The 18,924-nt window shown below is 45.3% G+C and overlaps 1 protein-coding gene across 7 annotated transcripts in view; it reads right to left on the reverse strand.

The window, feature by feature from the left end:
• The window catches only part of LOC109644049 (extracellular sulfatase Sulf-2-like), a 41,257-nt gene extending 25,237 nt beyond the window's left edge, over positions 1-16,020 (reverse strand). For 6 of the 7 annotated variants that reach the window (XM_069527597.1, XM_069527593.1, XM_069527591.1 and 3 more), the window contains exons 1-2: positions 15,684-16,020; positions 1,455-1,504 (exon numbers count right to left, since the gene is read on the reverse strand). The gene's annotated coding sequence lies outside the window, so the exon portion shown is untranslated. The remainder of the gene's footprint in view (positions 1-1,454; positions 1,505-15,683) is intronic. The other variant, XM_069527600.1, reaches the window with a different exon arrangement.
• Positions 16,021-18,924: the final 2,904 nt, after the last annotated feature.

Below are 18,924 nucleotides of genomic sequence, written 5' to 3' on the forward strand. Positions count from 1 at the left end.
ATCTATCATCTATCCACCAGTTCATCTATCTGTCCATCCATCTATCTATCTATCTATCTATCTATCTATCTATCTATCTATCTATCTATCTATCTATCTCTCTGTCTATCTATCTATCTATCTATCTATCTATCTATCTATCTATCTATCTATCTATCCATCTATCTATCTCTCTATCTATCCATCCATATACATGAGCATGTGCAAAATGAATATAAAAATAAATCAAGAACAGAAACAAGTTCTTTTCCGCCTCAACAAAATTGTTTTCAGAACTTTTGAGAAAAGATTCATTTGTTCACTCGGTTCATCCTCTGGAGAGAGAAAAAAAACCTTTTGGTCCAGAAGTGACCAGCAGGGGGTGGAGCCTGACTGAGAACTTGAGGACACGCCCACCTACACCTGCCCCCTGCACCTATTGGACGGTACCATGATTTTAATTGACTAAATGATCATCAGCTGTTTGAAGAAAACTGAGACTGAGACAAAAACTCCTGAGGACAAAGTTTACTGACGTTAGAAAGTGAGAGGAGACGTTTTCTATAGAAACTACCAGAGGAGACGCCCCCTGCTGGTCAGTACACAGAAGACAGAGCCTCTTGTTCGAAACAGTCTGAGGTTACGACACATTAACGATGACGACCTCAGCTCGTGTGTCACTGTTCTCACCGAGTTAGAGACGGTGAAACAATCCTGCTGACAGAGAAACTCCAATAAAAACATAACCGACTTATTCTCCTGTAAAACCTCAGTGATTATTCTCAGCTCCGTTCACCACGTCAGTGAAAGAGCTGACAAACTGAGGAGAGGAGGAGAGGAACGAGAGAAGAGGTGAGTAGGAGAAGAGGAGAGGAGGAGAGGAGGAGAAGAGAAGGAGAGGAGGAGAGGAAGAGAAGGAGAGAAGGAGAGGAGGAGAGGATGAAGACTGGGAGAATTTCCAACTTGTGCTGTGACTGAGCCACTGAGGCGCCTCAGAAACAAGATCCACTGAGAGAGAGGGTAATGGCTACTGGGCCTCTGGCATCATTTGGCAGTGTGTGTGTGTGTGTGTGTGTGTGTGTGTGTGTGTGTGTGTGTGTTCACCTCCTGCTGTGAGTGTGCTTGCCAGCAGCAGGCCGAACTAATCAGTTAGTGTGTTAGCTGCAGCGCTGCTTGACCTTTTGACCCCTGACTGCTCCGACAGACGCATTAAAAACATGAAAACAGCAAAAACTGCTGAGCAACAACACACACACACAACAACACACACACAACAACACACACACACACAACAACACACACACACAACAACACACACACAACAACACACACACGTGTTGTGTTTTCATGATGGATGTAGTTTCTGAGCAGTTGTAGCGGCCGACAGCAGGAGGTGCGAACCGCACAATTCATCTCACACACACACACACAGATTAATTACTCACTAGTTATGTGTGTGTGTGCGTGTGTGTTACCTTGTACAGAGGCTCTAAAGTGTAACAACAGTGTTCAGCTCAGCAGGGACCTGAAACAAACACACACATTAGATTAAAACCCACAAACACAAAACACAGGAAACATCAGTAAACAGAGAACGTCCTGTTAGCGCCCCCTAGAGACTGGAGCTCTCAGCTCTCATTTCCAAGGTCACAAATTAAAAGACTTCGCAGCGTCTGTCTGTGTGTGTGTGAGTTTGTGTGTGTGTGTGTTTGTGTGTGTGTGTGCGTGCAGTATTAAGTGTACTTCAGCCTAATATAAATGAACTCAGACAGTAACAGTAACTCTGTGGTTGTTCCACCAACAAGTGCTGTTCAGTCCACATATTTTTACCCAGACTCCTCTTTGAGTCTTCGTGAACTCGAGGCGTTCTTAAGAAAACACGTCCACGGGACAAAAAACTGTTTTTGTGAGGTCAAATGACCTTTGACCTCCGGCCACCAACATCCAATCAGCTCAGTTTGCAGCTGAAGTCGTCCACTCACTAGTTTATCGTTTAGTCTCAGACGTTCAGACGAGCAGCGTCTAACTTCAGATGGTTTCATGTGGTTTTTCTTCTTCAGGGGAAACATTTGGACACGTCTCACAGATGTGCAGCAGTAAATCTCAGCTGACAGAACTCTCCCGTCGCCGCCTGTGTTTCCTTTTATTAAATAGTGTGAACTGTGATCAGCCTGCAGCCGGAGGCGTGAAAACGTTTTCACGTCACACAAACCAGAAATAGACTCGAGAGAGACACTTGTCAGAAAAGATGAGGATTGTTTATGTTTCAGAAATAAATCATGAGGCTGACAAACGTCCTGATGGAGAGTTTGAGAACAGATTTATTACTAAACTAAGAAACTCTGAGCGAAATGAAGCAAAACCCACAGATTTATTTACACTGAGCTAAAAACAGGACTCAGGTCCGTGGCTTCGAAAGAGAAACACACACACACACACACACACACTGAAGAGTCCATTCCATATCTCTACCTGTGTGTGTGTGTGTGTGTGTTGAATGTACTTTTACTCATCGTAAATAAATGATGAGATGTTTGAACACTCGACTGAGGCTCCGTCCTCACTGATCATTTTTGGTTTTAAACTCATCACTGTTTCTATGGAAACGTCGGGCGTCTAAGTCAGAGACTTGTGTGAACTGATCTGGACGAACAGAAACTGAGACTTCAGTAAATTGATGACGCCCACTTCTCTTCCTGATTGGTTGTCATCGGTCACGTGACTCGACGTGTCTTCGGGACGTGACATGGTTTCAGTGTGAACGCAGCCTCTTCCTGTTTCTCAGGATTTATCTTCTGGTTCAGTCGTCGTCTCTCTGGTGAACTTTCAGCAGAGAAAAAGCCGGAGGGAAGATTTAGTTCGTCCTCCACAAGAGGGACATTTGTCTTCTTTATTTATTTATCTTTTTTCTTTGGTTTGCAATTAGCTGCAGGCTGTAGAAGCAGCGGTCACGAGTTACATTCAGCACCTCCTCCGCCTCCTCTCACCCGTCCTCCACCTACACCTGGTCGCCCGCTGACCTGCCCACAGCAGAGCTCCGGGGGGGGGGAGCTGCCAGAGCCATGTTCTGAGCTCTGGTAGTTTGTATAGAAAACGTCTCCTCTGGTAGTTTGTGTAGAAACGTCTCCTCTGGTAGTTTGTATAGAAAACGTCTCCTCTGGTAGTTTCTATAGAAAATGTCTCCTCTGGTAGTTTCTATAGAAAACGTCTCCTCTGGTAGTTTCTATAGAAAATGTCTCCTCTGGTAGTTTCTATAGAAAATGTCTCCTCTGGTAGTTTCTGTAGAAAACGTCTCCTCTGGTAGTTTCTGTAGAAAACGTCTCCTCTGGTAGTTTGTATAGAAACGTCTCCTCTGGTAGTTTGTATAGAAAACGTCTCCTCTGGTAGTTTCTATAGAAAATGTCTCCTCTGGTAGTTTCTATAGAAAACGTCTCCTCTGGTAGTTTCTATAGAAAATGTCTCCTCTGGTAGTTTCTGTAGAAAACGTCTCCTCTGGTAGTTTCTGTAGAAAACGTCTCCTCTGGTAGTTTGTATAGAAACGTCTCCTCTGGTAGTTTGTATAGAAAACGTCTCCTCTGGTAGTTTCTATAGAAACGTCTCCTCTCACTTTCTAACATCAGTAAACTTTGTCCTCAGGAGTTTCTGTCTCAGTCTCTAGATCTTCTTCAAACAGCTGATGCTCGTTAAGTTAATTATGGTCCCAGTTTAAGTGAAGAACTCAAACTTGAAACTCTTCTCTAAGTTATTAAATCATCTTCGAGACGTTTTTACCAAATACTTGATTTGTTTGTTTGTTTCTTCAAAGTTTTAAATGATCGTTTGGATTTGATCGACTCTCATTCATTTTCAGAGACGTCTGCGTTTGGTCTTTGACGTTTTGTTTTCTTGTTTGTCGTCTTTCTCTCCGATCATTATTATTTACAGTCAGAGAGACGATGACCGTGTGGATCACATGTGACTGACTGTGGCACGTCCCCGTCACTGGACCGACTGTCAACTGTCTCCATCAGCCTTTTCACCTCTTCCATTACAGCATCACCCCCTCCCCCCCTCCCTCCCTCCCCCGCCCCTTCCGTCTCTGTCCATCAGCTCCAATTACTTTAATACAAACTGCAAACAAAACAGATTCAACACAAAGAACTTCACTGAGAGAGAGAGAGAGGGAGAGAGAGAGAGAGGGAGAGAGAGAGAGGGCATCATATGCACTCTATTCCTTCACCTCCTCCTCCATTTCTCTTCTCTTTTCATCCCCCTCTCCTTCCCTGCGGGCAGTTCATCCATCCTGCCTACTCACAGACAGAAATAGACTGATGGAGGAGAGAGAGCGAGAGAGCGAGCTCCGCAGGGACATGACCACTGGACAGACACACACACACACACACACACACACACACACACGGTATGTTCCTATAGATTTGCTGTATAAGCAGCAGAATCGATTGATTTATGATCAGTATCGATCGGCTGCTGTTTCCACATGAAGCTTGTGATGAGAGCAGATTTATTACTCAGTGTTTGTTCTGGTCCGAGACTCCGGCTATGTCCTGGAGCGAGTCGTCTGAGAACGGCTGCACTGAACGAACATTTAATTTGTTTACTATTGATAAATTGATCAATGTCGGCCTCTCGACTCGACACCTTCAGATAAAGTGTCTTGTTTTGTCAAAACAATTCGTTTTCTGTTGAGTGACTAATAACTTAACTGACAGTTTGTTGTTATTTATCAATGTTAAACCATAAATGTCCAAAATGTCCAAACTCTTGACCTGATGTCTGAGACAATTCATTTTAGAGGCAAACTTAATTTTATCTTCGTCCGATGATTGATGAATTTCTGAATGTCAGAAGTTTTGGTCGGCCGTCAGTGGATTCCTCAAACTCAGGACCTTTTCCCTCACTGCGTGTTCCACCAGTCAGAGATCTGACGTCTACGTGTTCACCAGGTTCTAATGAGTCAATCAATCCATCAATCATCTGAAAACTGAGAGGGACGTCAACGTGACGCCTCCTGAGGTTCCCGTCTCATCTCGTCCACGTCTCCGCTCAGTGATCAGAAACACGTGGGAAAACACACACACACACACACACACACACACACACACACACGCAGGAATGTGGGGGAGTGCAGGTCATCTGCAGCTGAACCAGAATCATCTGCAGGGAAACAAACTGTAAAGTTCAGACTGAGACACAAACTCCTCGTCTTCACTGTTTCACCTTCGTCTCTCGATAATACGGAGAAACAACTCATCGTTAGGAGCAACGAAAAGAAAAACTACTCACAGACACACACAGACACACACAGACACACACAGACACACACTAACACCTACATCCTGCTTGTCTCACCTCCTACAGCTGAGATTTCATGAGGAGTTCTGGTTCAGTTCAACTGTTTCTGCCTCTAAAGCTTGAACTGAAGTCCTGACATGTTCCTCACATGTTCCTCACATGTTCCTGACATGTTCCTGACATGTTCCTCACATGTTCCTCACATGTTCTGTATGTGAGAACAAATGTCTGAGTCAGTGTCTCTGGACATTTTCTGGATCTTCTCCTGCAGCCTCCTGGTAAAATGTGTGGAAACTTCCCAGTGAGCGAGTGGGCGTGTCTCTGAGGTTTCTAACACGTGACGGGCGTGAAACTGAAGAACACAAATGTCTCAGGATGAAGAAGAGGAGCTGTACACGTAGAGGACGAAGACGTCCACTTGGAAAGACGAGGAGGTTCCAGATGTTTTGGTGATGAGGGCAGAGTTTAGACGCCATGTCCCGCCTCCTGCTGCTCTACAGGCTCCACCCCTCACCAGAACTATTACATTTCAGAAAAGTGTTTTTGTGAATGTAAAAGTTTCTCTGAAGCTCCTGAAACATCTCGTCTGTCGTCGCCAGGAGACATATAGAAACAGACCTTTCCTACACGTGACCAATCACAACACAGTGGACCAGCTGGCCAATCAGAGCAGACTGGGCTTTATCGGGGGGGGGGGGTCTTAAAGAGACAGGAGCTAAAACCAAGTGTTTGAGACGGAGGCTGAACAGAGGAGCAGCAGCGACATCAGGAGGAAAGTGATGTTTTCTGATCATGAAAACATTTTACAACACGAATGAACCTGAATATAAACAGAACTCGTCTCCTCTCAGAATAATGAACCTCGTGCTGCAGGTTTCTGATGGAGCTGTTTATTTTACTTATATTTAATTAGACGTGAACAGTTTTAGACTTCAGGACAAATGATACAAACATAAAACGTGTGCTGACCACTGAGTCCGGCTCTTATCTTAAAGACGTTCGGGAAGTAAAAGGGAAACTATGAAAGTATTTACGACAGAACCTGAACACATCTGGCTTCATTTACTTCCGTCTCTCTGGAGTAATATTTAAAACGGCCTCATCTCATCGGGCTTTTTATTTTCAGAATCAACACCAGACTCGTTCTTCTTCTCTGTTTGTCCTCTTCTCTGTTTGTCTTCTTCTCTGTCAGAGCGCTGCAGTGAATCCTGTCTCCTGTAGCCTGGTTGTTTTCTCTGTGGTGATGAACGAGTTGTAAAGAACACATTTCTCCACCATTTGTGGTTTTTAATCCTTCAATGGTTCAAAAGTTGAAAGTTCTTCTACAAAGTCTTTTGCGAGTCTTAACGTCTTCATCAATTCATTCACACATAGTTCTGCTGTGGATGAGGGGGGGGGGGGACTGGATTATAGATTATTAAGTATAGCGAGTCACTGGGTATGTTGTGTTTTCATTTCCTCCCACTCTAAACTTTAATTTTTAAAAGTGACGCTTCGTTCTGTGGCAGTGAACTGATGACAAACACGAGAGGGAACGACGTCCTCGAACGCACCGCAGCGTGTTTGGATGTGATGACCTCATACGTGTGAGCGTACTCATTACTGATGTGTTGATTTGAAAACACAAATTTATCCGTGTGTGTTTGTGTGTGTGTGTGTTTTCATTGTTTAGGTCCAACCTGCATCATTAATCAGGAATGTGGGAATGTGAGGCTCCTGTTACTGGATAAACAAGGGAATACACTCACACACGCACACACACTCACACACACACACACACACACTCACACACACACGATCTAATATATTTGAACAAGTTGCCAACAATCACTCCCCTCCCCCACACTGTGGCCTCAGTATAAACTATAAATCGAACCCAGAAAATAAAATCATCACGTAAATCAGCTTAAAGCAGAAAGACGAGTGTTGCTCATTTAGTTAAGTGCAATTAAACGCAGCGAATGAATCAGCATATTGACGACGTCTCGTCAGGAAGACAGACGGGTGTCAGAGCGAGGAGAGGGAGGAGGGAGGGAGGAGGGAGGGAGGAGGGAGGGAGGAGGGAGGAAGAATGAGAGGCGGAGGGGGGAGGTGCTGGCGAGGAATAAAAAAAACATGTTTATCCCCGTAAAAAGTGTGAAGGTGAGAAAAGTGACGGGTGAATGACGGTCGCCTCCAGTGATGTCACAGTGATGTCACAGTGATGTCACAGAGATGTCGCAGCTCAACAGATGACCTCTGTGACCCCAGTAAAAGAAACACCATCATAAAAACATCACCTCACACACACACGAGGTCAGTGATTCTTCTCACATCCAACTGAAATCCCTGAAAAAAGAAACGAGGAGACAATGAAGAGGAGGAGGGTGATGAGGAAGAGGAGGAAGAGGAGGAAGAGGAGGTGACTGAAGGCACATTTACCATCTGTAATCAAAAGAAGTCCATGTTGAACTGTCGCCTCCTCCTCTACTTCTCCCTCTCTTCAATTTCCTTCCTTCTGTTACAAAGCATGACCAGCATACTGATGACGGGATTACACACACACACACACACAACACACACACAACACACACACACACACACACACACACACACACACACACACACACACACAACACAAATCTAGAGAGAAAAGTAATGACTTTCTGCCTTCACTCTCTCAATTCGCTCCGAGCTGCCAATTCCCACTGGGTTTTGTGTGTGTGTGTGTGTGTGTGTGTGTGTGTGTGTGTGTGTGTGTGTGTGTGTGTGTGTGTGTGTGTGTGTGTGTATGTGTGAACGAAACAGAAAGAGCAAGAGACACGAGGGAGGTGATACAACATCTCCAATTAGCTGAGCTGCTGGTCTGTTCGGGGGGCTCAGTGTGTGTGTGTGTGTGTGTGTGTGTGTGTGTGTGTGTGTGTGTGTGTGTGCGTGTGTGTGTGTGTGTGTGTGTGTGGGCAGGATAATCAGACCACACAGTTCAGGTCTCTACGCAGCTCAGAGACCTGAACTTGAACCTGATCTCTCTGCTCTGAGTTAAAGTCGACAGAATCTTTTTCTGATTATCGTTGAATAATTGATCATGAAGTTCGAGTTGTTTCTGCCGAGCTGAAGATCCGACGTCACAATCGTCTCAAATCGTCTCAATCGTCTCAAATCGTCCGTTGTGTTTAATCTGCAGCCGAGTTGTGTTCTTCACATTATATTTTCTAACCTGAAGAAGTCTGTAGTTATGATTTGTCGGCTGATTGATTCAAAACAAAGATCCACCGCTGCGAGAAGAAGACGAAGCATCGACGAGGAGCAACAAAGACGTCAGACAGGAAGTCCCAGAGAAAGAGAGGGAGGAGGGGGGGGGGGTGCAGACGGAGCAGAGTGATCGACGTCTCAGAGAATCTCCAGTTTCTAGATTCTGCTGCTTATTTAGTATTGATGGACACACACACACACACACACACACACACACACACACACACACACAGAGGCGCCACCAGGTTTGGGGGGGGGGTCAGAATTTTAAGTGCTGGTTTACTGTGTGTGTGTTCTTGTTCTTATACCTTTGTCAGGACCAGTTAGAGTTTGGATTTAGAGAGAGGGGCGAGGGAACGTATTATGTCAATGAGTGTCCTCACAAGGATCAAAGTACAAGAAGGTGTGTGTGTGTGTGTGTCTGTCTGTGTGTGTGTGTCTGTCTGTCTGTGTGTGTGTGTGTGTGTGTGTGTGTGTGTGTGTGTGTGTGTGTTTATTTTCAACCAGTAAAAATCCTCCAATTCTCATTTCATGCTTCAGTGAAGATTCTCAGTCACTCTTGTTTCTTCACCTCCTCCCCTCCATCTCCTCCTCACCTCCTCACCTCCTCCCCTCCATCTCATCCTCACCTCCTCACCTCCTCCCCTCCATCTCCTCCTCACCTCCTCCCCTCCATCTCCTCCATCTTCTCCTCACCTCCTCCCACCTTATTTCTTCCCTTCATTTACTACCCTCTCTCTTATCCAACCCTTCCCTTTCCTAGATGGATGAATGAATCCTCTCCTCACATCCTCTCCTCTCCTCCTCTCCTGCTCTCCTCCATCTCCTCCATCTTCTCCTCACCTCCTCCCACCTTATTTCTTCCCTTCATTTACTATCCTCTCTCTTATCCAACCCTTCCCTTTCCTAGATGGATGAATGAATCCTCTCCTCACATCCTCTCCTCCTGTCCTCCTCTCCTGCTCTCCTCCTCTCCTGCTCTCCTCCTCTCCTGCACCTCCTCCTCTCCTGCACCTCCTCCTCTCCTGCACCTCCTCCCCAGCTCTTCCGTGGTTTCTCCTGCAGGTGATTTGACTCATGTCACATGACTCCACAGATCGATGAGATGACTGTCACAGATGTTCTACAGGTGGAGTCATCGTCAGGTGCGTCCCCGCCTCACAAGGAGAGGCGGTGAAAGTAAGTGGAGGAGTATTCTGGGATGGCGTCAGTCTCTGGTGACCGCGGCAACCGCTCCACCTCGACCACGGGATTCCCCAAAGGACGAGAAAATCATCCGTGACCTTCATGTGAAACGTTCTTCACTTCCTCCTGCTGTCTGTCTTCTCCCTGTTCTGTCAGTCTGAATCACTCTGCTCTATTTCTACTCAGCATGTCACAGCTAATGGAGCCCCGCGGACACACACACACACACACACACACACACACACACTGGCCCAATCACAACCTCTCTTGGAGACGGCACTTCAGAGTTTAAATCTCGTTCTCGCTCTTTGTGTGTTTCTATCCGGCGGGGCATCATGGGATCATGTCTGACTGCTGCTGTTTTATTCAGCAGTTCCTCATCTGAACACAGAACACTCCGCTCAGCAGCTGCACCAGAATAAATACACGGAGACTCCAGCTGGGAACAGATTTTTTTAAATTATTGAAACCAACAAAAACTTGCGACGACTATCTTCACCAAAAGACTCGCAGGGGAAAACACACGAGCTGTTTAGAGGTGCGTCGAAAGATCGAACTCAAAGGTTTTCGACAATGACGACAACTGTCGCACTCAGTTATCCTCCATCATGGCTTCTCTTATCATCACTACGCTGACGACACCTGTCGCTCTCACCGGCCGACCCCACATCACGAAGCAAATCTCTGCTCGTCTCTCAGACAAACACCTTCATGGACGAAGGAGCAGCACCTTCCTCTAAACCCTCAGGATTCTGACAGAAGCCAGACATTGATCTTTTGTTGGAAAGTTAAAAATCCCATGAAACTTTCTGTCTTCACTGTTTCTGGCTCTAATAGAAGAAGTAATTTAATAGGAATAAAAAAATAAAGATGCAAACTTGCCCATTGTTTGTTACTCTCTATAAAAAGAGCCACGACAGATCCAGATGTTGGTTTGTCGTTGTTCTCTCGCTCATCAAAGACAGAATGTTGCTGTAATGACACTTAATGAAACTGAAAATATATTTAACCAAATGAAAAGTGTGTTTTCAGTTTCGTGTAATGAGCAGCAGCGTCCTCATCTTCTCTGCCTGTTGTTGTGGACGTTCCACAGAAACAACTCATTTTACAGCCTGCAGTTAGTTTGGCTCCGCTGCTGCTGCAGAGCGTCACAGCTTCAAACTGCTCTGTGGAGAATTTAGATTCACTAAAACTAAATCTCTCTCCTCCCCTCCGCCGGCCTCCATCCTTCGCTCCGAGTCTCTGTGAAGGTCAGCCGCTCCACAGCGCCGGTCTATAACGATTACCAATTTCATCAATTCTGCTGCAGCGAGGGAGCGAGCGAGGGAGCGAGCGAGGGAGAGAGCGAGGGAGCGAGCGAGGGAGGGAGGCTTTATGGTGAAACAGCACGAGGAGGGGGAACACTGATCAGAGCCGTTACAGGATGAATAAAGAAAGAAACAGCTGAGTGACCTTCTGTTCAACTGAAACAAAGTGAAAAGGACAATTAAAGTGCCGCAGATTCATGAGGTGATTTATGAGACACACCTTCGGTGACTGGAAAACACAATCAACTCCCTATGGTGCAGTTAGCGGCCCCTACAGGCGGCAGGGGTCATTACAGACTGAACAAAAAACACTGCTGATGCTATCGCCAGCTAAAGGGGGCGAGATCGTATGATTTTCATGTTTGTTGAGGGAAGGTCATGGCTACGTTCTTCCTCTGAGGAGCATGAATATGACAGATGTTTGTTCACATCTGTTGTGTTTTACTACAACAGGTCACCGACCCTCTGTTCTTCTTGCATCTTTTCATCTGGATAATGTGTTTGTTCTATTTTTATTTTCTCGTTGAGCTCAGTGACCGGTTAAACTGTATTTCCTGTATTTTTGTTTGAATATTTAGATGCATCATGGTCCAAACACAAAATACTCATGTTCACCATATGTGAGGTTTTATTTCAATTCTTTTTCTTGCTGTTTGTTCGAGCTGCCTGAACAGAGAAGGATAAACTTCATTAGTTACTGACGGAGACGACCTTTAACGACTTGTGACGTAGCTTCGCTCTGAAAAATGGGTGTAAATTAGCGTTGTCGTCTCCACGGTCACGTTCCAATCACCGAGGATCGGAGCTGATAAAGAGACTTGACAACTGTAGAGTCATGTGACCTTTTCAAACTGAAGACAAGAGCCAGATGTAAGTGGGTGTTTTGTAGAGAAGGACACGTTCAAGCAAAACCAACAGAGATTCAAGATGGAGGAGAAGCTGATGGAATGAATTAGTGTTGTTCAAAAACATTTAGATCCTCGTTTCTTCAGGAAAACACGAAAATATGTGATGAAAAAAAACCTCAAAGACTCAAAGACTCATCAAAACTCTCCAGAGATAAAACTCATCTGTTCTCAGTCTGAACACGTCCAATAATCCTTGACACACACACACACAGACACACACACACACACACACACTGTAGACGACCGGAATACGAAGAAATAATACAAGAAACACACATCACATAACACACACACACACACACACACACACACACACACACACACACACACACGCTCCAGACTCTGAATGAATCAGTATAAAAAGAGACGAACAAAGAGAAGAAAAGAAAAGAGCGACAATGTGAGAAAAAGTAAGTGAAGCGGAGAGAGAGACTCACAGTACAGAGTGTGTGTGTGTGTGTGTGTGTGTGCGTGTGTGTGTGTGTGTGTGTGTTTGCACACTGCAGGTTCCAGCTTGTAACAAGTTCAAAGGTCACCAGGCTCCGTTGCCATGGTTTTGACCTTGGGCCAAGCAGATCAGCTGACTCCCTATGATGACATCACTGTGTGTGTGTGTGTGTGTGTGTGTGTGTGTGTGTGTGTGTGTGTGTGTTCAGGGTCGTGCCGTTTGGCTCAGCAGCTCAGTTCTGATGGTTTGTGATCAGAGGACTCTACAATTTCCAGACGTTCAGTAAACGCCTCGCACGCAGTCAGTAGATTTTCTGTTTGAAAAACATCGTCGGGGTTTTCTGGATAAATCTTTGAAATGTTTCCTGGAGGTTTGAAGTGTTTTATTATATATATATATATATATATATATATATATATATTATAAAACACTTATATATATATATATATGTCATTGAAATAATAACACAGACGTTTCTCTGTCTCTGGTTCAATTCTGCTTAAACCAGATTCTGTGTGAACAGATTTGAATCTGAAATTTATTCTTGGTGGAAGAAACTGAGTCAAACAATTAACCTCCAACTTTTTTACATTGTTTCCTGAGAACTGAATAAAATATAAATATATAATATAACATTAAAATATTATAGAAATAATATAAATCAGACTTTAGAGCAACATATAAAACTAACATCACATTTATTAAATGAGATGCAGGGTGAAATGTGTTTACAACAAAATGAAAAGTTTGTAAATCAAACATTGTAAAAAAATCTTATAAATCACAGATTGTGTATCCGTAAAAAGAATAAAGTTGTGTGAACGTCTGAGTCCAGACTCAAACTGTGGAAGCTCAGTGTGTGACCTGGTTTCTACAATCTAATCTCCGCTGCAGTTTTTGTTTTGCTTTGTTGAACAAATACAAATCTTCACGATTTATTTTAAAGGCTGATTCACAAATGATGTAACTCATTTATCACGTTTTACAAGTTCAGAATCTTTTTGACTCCGTTTCCACACAATCTATTTAGACGTGTTCTCATTTACCAAATCAAATCTTTTCTACATTTTCATAGCTTTTATTTTGACATGGTTAATTTAACGAGGCTGAAACAAACTGAGGATTTATTTGAGTTCACGTGGGGTCACATGTCACATGTCACATGTCACAGACCAGCTGATGGCGCTTCTGATGAAATATGCAGAGACACTGTGATGACATCATCGGAAAAAACAGACAGAGAGAGAGAGAGAGAGAGAGAGAGAGCAAAGTCCAGAGATCAAAGGACAAAGCCTGAGAAACACACACACACACGATTAATCACTCTTTCAGCTGAGTTAGCAGAAGTGAGCGTGTTCTACACCAAGATGGCCGCTGCCTCCACACAGACTCGTCGTGTGAGTGAGAAGTGACCATCGCAGGTCAAAGTTCACCACAGAAAGTGAATGTTTCCTCCTCACAGATTCTAAGTGACCAGGAGGTGAAGGTTCATCACTGACACGTTTGAGTTTAGTTCACATCCACATCAGATCCTCCTCGTCCTTCAGGTGAGGGGCGGAGCAGACAGACAGGAAGTGATCATGTTTACATCACCTGACACCGTCGTCAGCTCTTTTCACCACAAACAAAATCTGTGGCGTTGTAGTGTTGTGTTGTAGTGTTGTGTGGTGTTGTAGTGTTGTGTGGTGTTGTAGTGTTGTAGTGTTGTGTGGTGTTGTAGTGTTGTGTGGTGTTGTAGTGTTGTAGTGTTGTGTGGTGTTGTAGTGTTGTAGTGTTGTGTTGTAGTGTTGTGTGGTGTTGTAGTGTTGTGAGGTGTTGTAGTGTTGTAGTGTTGTGTGGTGTTGTAGTGTTGTGTGGTGTTGTAGTGTTGTAGTGTTGTGTGGTGTTGTAGTGTTGTAGTGTTGTGTGGTGTTGTAGTGTTGTGTGGTGTTGTAGTGTTGTAGTGTTGTGTGGTGTTGTAGTGTTGTGTGGTGTTGTAGTGTTGTAGTGTTGTGTGGTGTTGTAGTGTTGTGTGGTGTTGTAGTGTTGTTGTGTTGTGTGGTGTTGTAGTGTTGTGTGGTGTTGTAGTGTTGTGTGGTGTTGTAGTGTTGTGTGGTGTTGTAGTGTTGTGTGGTGTTGTAGTGTTGTAGTGTTGTGTGGTGTTGTAGTGTTGTGTGGCGTTGTGTGGTGTTGTAGTGTTGTGTGGTGTTGTGTGGTGTTGTGTGGTGTTGTAGTGTTGTGTGGTGTTGTGTGGTGTTGTAGTGTTGTGTGGTGTTGTAGTGTTGTAGTGTTGTGTGGTGTTGTGTGGCGTTGCGTAGCGTGCCAGTACAAGTTGACTCGTAGGCGAATGAGACAGTCGATGAAATCATGTTGACGGAGTCAGCGGCTGAACCTGGTGTGTGTTCATCTGGTTGTGTAGTTTATTTTCCTGTGCACTTCCCTTTAGCATTGCATGGACAGCTAGCATAGCATGTTAGCTGATGTTGATCGATTTTAGAACAAGTTGAATTCACAATAGAAGAAGTACAACACTACCCACAATGCTCAGGTGTAGTAGCGCCAACTCTGATGACCCATGTGTGCAGAACTCATTTAGCCATTTAGACACGCCCCCTAACAAAGCCAGGTACAACGCGCTGGAAGATTTGACCAATCACAGCAGAGTGGACCAGCTGACCAATCAGAGCAGAGGAGCGTTTGATGTAAGTCTACTGAAAACACACAGACACACCCCCCCGCTCACAACATGATGCTGTGGTTTCCACTGTGAGACCACACCCACTTTCAACCTCTACTTCCCGCAGACCAATCAGCTTCACTCGTTTCTCTCGTCGCTTCATGTCTTTGTTTTTATTGTTTCAACTTTTCAAAGTTTTTTAAACTTTTTACTTTTCTACGTTTTCTTCTTATATTTATTATGAGACTGAACCTGGAACAGCTTCCCTCCCTCCCTTGCTTCCTTTTTCCCTTCACTCCCTCCCTCCATTCATCCACCCTTTTTCTTTCTTTCCTCTCTCTCTCTCTCTCTCTTGACCTCAGTGTTGCACAGCTAAAACACACTCCCACGTGTTCTCGAAGCAGGAAGCAACACACACACACACACACACACACACACACACACACACACACACACACACACACTGAGTAACAAAGCTGCTCTGAAAGTGACACACAGTGAAGTAGAGCAGAACTGAAGAGTCCCACACAAACACACACTCACACACACACACTCACACACACACACACACACACACACACACACACACACACACACACACACACACACACACTCAGCCTGTTAATGACCTCAGAGATGTTCTTGCAGAACTGACAGGAACCTGAAGAGTCATGTACCTGCTGCTGCGTCTCCTCCGTCAGGACCTCCTCACTGTCAGCAGGTGTTCTCCTCTCTGACCCGGGGCAGGAGGAGGAGGAGGAGGAGGGGGAGGAGGAGTAGGAGGAGGAGGAGGAGGAGGAGGAGGATGAAGGCTCAGATCACACACTCATCTCTGAAGAAACTGTTGCTCTCTTCCCTTTTAGCAAATCCACCAAACTTCTGCGGAGGCCGACACGTCCTCCTGCGTGTGGAAGGAAAACAGTGAGTTTGTGTTTGAAAGGGAGGAAGAAGTCTCCTCTCTCTCTTTTTCCTGCTCTGCTCCAGCACAACGACTTCCTACCACCCCTCCCTCCCTCCCTCTCTCTCTCTCTCTCTCTCTCTCTGTCACTGTCTGGGTCTAACGCCGTCCCAGAGTTCCTTGGTGCAGCCACTGCCGAGCCTCTTCTGGTGGAGACATCTGTTGCAACACGTCTGCCTGCCTCTCCACTTTCACTCTCCCTCACTCCGTCAGGCCAAGAGAGAGAGAGAGAGAGAGGGGAGATAGAGAGAGAGAGAGTGTGAGAGAGAGTGAGAGAGAGAAGGGGGGAGGGGGCGGGGTCTCGGCTTCACTGTTGGCCAATGAGGAGGCTGAGAAATCCCTCTCCCTGACTGGAACAGGAGGAGTCAGCAGCAGAGAGGACAAAATGAAATAAATACAAGAGGGACACACACACACACACACACACACACACACACACACACACACACACACACACACACTCACTCTCTTTCTCACTCTCTCGCTCTCTCACACACACACACACACACACACAGGGGAGTGGCCAGAGAAGGAGAACGAGGAGAAAAAGAGGGAGACACACAGGGACATTATGTGGCCAAAAGTAAGTGGACAACCATGGGTCTGTGTCTCAGCAGACGTGTGGACATTGATCTGACGTCTTCATCCTTAAAGTCTTTTCTCTTGTAAAATCGGCCCTCATCACCAAAGGCTCTGGAACCTCCTCGTCTTTCCAAGTGGACGTCTTCGTCTTCTACGTGTGCGGCTCCTCTTCTTCATCCTGAGACATTTGTGTTCTTCCAGTTTCACGTACGTCACGTGTTAGAACCCTCAGAGACACGTCCACTCGCTCACTGGGAAGGTTCCACACGTTTGACTAGAGGCTGCAGGAGAAGATCCAGAAAATGTCCAGAGACACTGACTCGCACATTTGTGTCCTGACTAGTTGTACATGTGGGCCTCTGGCCTCAGGGGGCAGTAATGAGCCCATCAGAGCTCAGTGCACCACAATGAGGAAAACACGTAAAACAAACTGACGCCATGTTTTCATCTTTTAAAGTTCTCCGTCCTGATGCTCGAGCTCTGTATCAGTCGTCATCTCCGTCCACACCTGAAAACACGTCACATGACCATTCACGTACACTGGTCATGTGACGTAAACAGGAAGAAGATCTTGAGAGCTTCTTTTCTGTGTGAAGCACTTTGTAAACTTTAGATAAGTGCTATACAAGTAAAGTTATAATAATTCATATTGTTATTTGATTGTCCACACTCGTGATCAGAAATACTGCGAATGAGGGACATCGATGAAGTGACGTTGAGGTGGAACTGTTACCGACAGTTACCGTTAGCAACGCTTACCGCTGGTAGTCATGTGACTTTTAACAAGAGCCTCAGTTTCGGTTCCTCCAACTAAAACAAACCCCAGAATCGGAACGTAAGAAAAAATGCCTTCTGGGTAATGGGACGATAACCATGATGTCATCGGTGTTTCCTCAGCTGTGAAGCAGTTGGAAAAAGCTGGAGCACTTGCAGAGCTGTCGTTGTGAATAATTTAAAAACTCTGATGCTCACTGGCAGTTATTGACTGTCACATAATGATGATGAAGCACAGTGCAGCCATTTTTATAATTAGGTTGAGCAGAGGGAAGTTAGCCACCAGGCTCGAGGACAAAAACAGAACCAACTTATTCAAATCAGAGCCGTCAAACCCCGGAGACATCACCTGGTGTGATCGGGGACGACAGCGGATCAGGAAACACAAACACGAGGGAAGTAAATCTTCTTCATTTTGTAAATCATGCTCACAGCAGTGGGTATTAGCCAGCAGCATCAAAGTAGCCACAAGTTGCTCGCTCTCCACTCGCACCACCGACACGTCACACGATTGACAAAAGGTCAAACTGCAGCTCACAAACCAAACGGGCGACGCTACAGATGTTTGAATGTAACGGGAGACAAAATACTTCGAGAGACGAACGAGAACAAATAACACAAACTATAAAATACAACGAATAAGGAAACGAGTGATGAAAACATCAGTGTCACTAATTCTTCTGTGATAAACTCCTGCAGCTGGTTCAACATCTGCCTGAATCCAGGAGACGTGGTTGCAGCAGCACGTTAATGCTGCTGAAGTCACATGTTGCTCTGTCGCACGTTCAGTTTTTTTATGGCCCTGAAGTGTGAGGTCGAGGGAGAGAAGAAGAAGAAGAAGAAGAGCGGGATGAATAGGGGGGAGGAGATGTAGAGAAAACAGGGAGGGAGGGAGGGATGAGGAGGAGGAGGAGGAGGTGGAGAGCAGATTGTAATGGAGCTGTTGGCAAAGCTCCTGGTTGTTCATGGGTATTCATGTAGCTGGTGGCTTCAGTTAAATGGAGCGGACAGAGAGAGAGAGAGAGAGAGGGAGAGAGAGAGAGAGAGAGAGGGAGAGAGAGAGAGAGAGAGAGAGAGAGAGAGAGAGAGAGAGAGAGAGAGGGAGAGAGAGAGAGAGAGAGAGAGAGTTTCAGCTGAACAAGAATTCTGCTTGTTTCCAGTGAAAACCACAAACACAGACGCTGAACTAAATAAAACATGAAATCAAACTGAACTCGTGTTTTCAAATGTCAAAGAGTTTCCACGTGTTCAACAGGTAAAACTTTGTGTTCAAACAAACTTTAAACTACACGACAGGTGTGAACGTTCCTCCGACCAACGCCTGCTGCCGGGGACGGAACATGTCCGCTGGTTTTACCGTGTGAACTGTGACATCAGTGGGCGTGTCTTATTGCACAGGTCGAAAACCATCCCTCTGTTGATGAAGCGTCATTAATGACGAACTGGAGGTCGAAAGGTCGTTAGAACCAAGTTCCAACAAAAGTGAACGGAACCGCTTCAACAACCACAAGTGATTTGGTGGGAAATTCTAATGATCTGATCTCAGGTCTGTTTGAGGACGCAGACAAACATTAGATTAGTGTTCAGCCTGTTGTTGTGGCTGA

Source organism: Paralichthys olivaceus, chromosome 6, assembly GCF_024713975.1.
Source record: "Paralichthys olivaceus isolate ysfri-2021 chromosome 6, ASM2471397v2, whole genome shotgun sequence".
Taxonomy (NCBI): Eukaryota; Metazoa; Chordata; class Actinopteri; order Pleuronectiformes; family Paralichthyidae; genus Paralichthys; species Paralichthys olivaceus.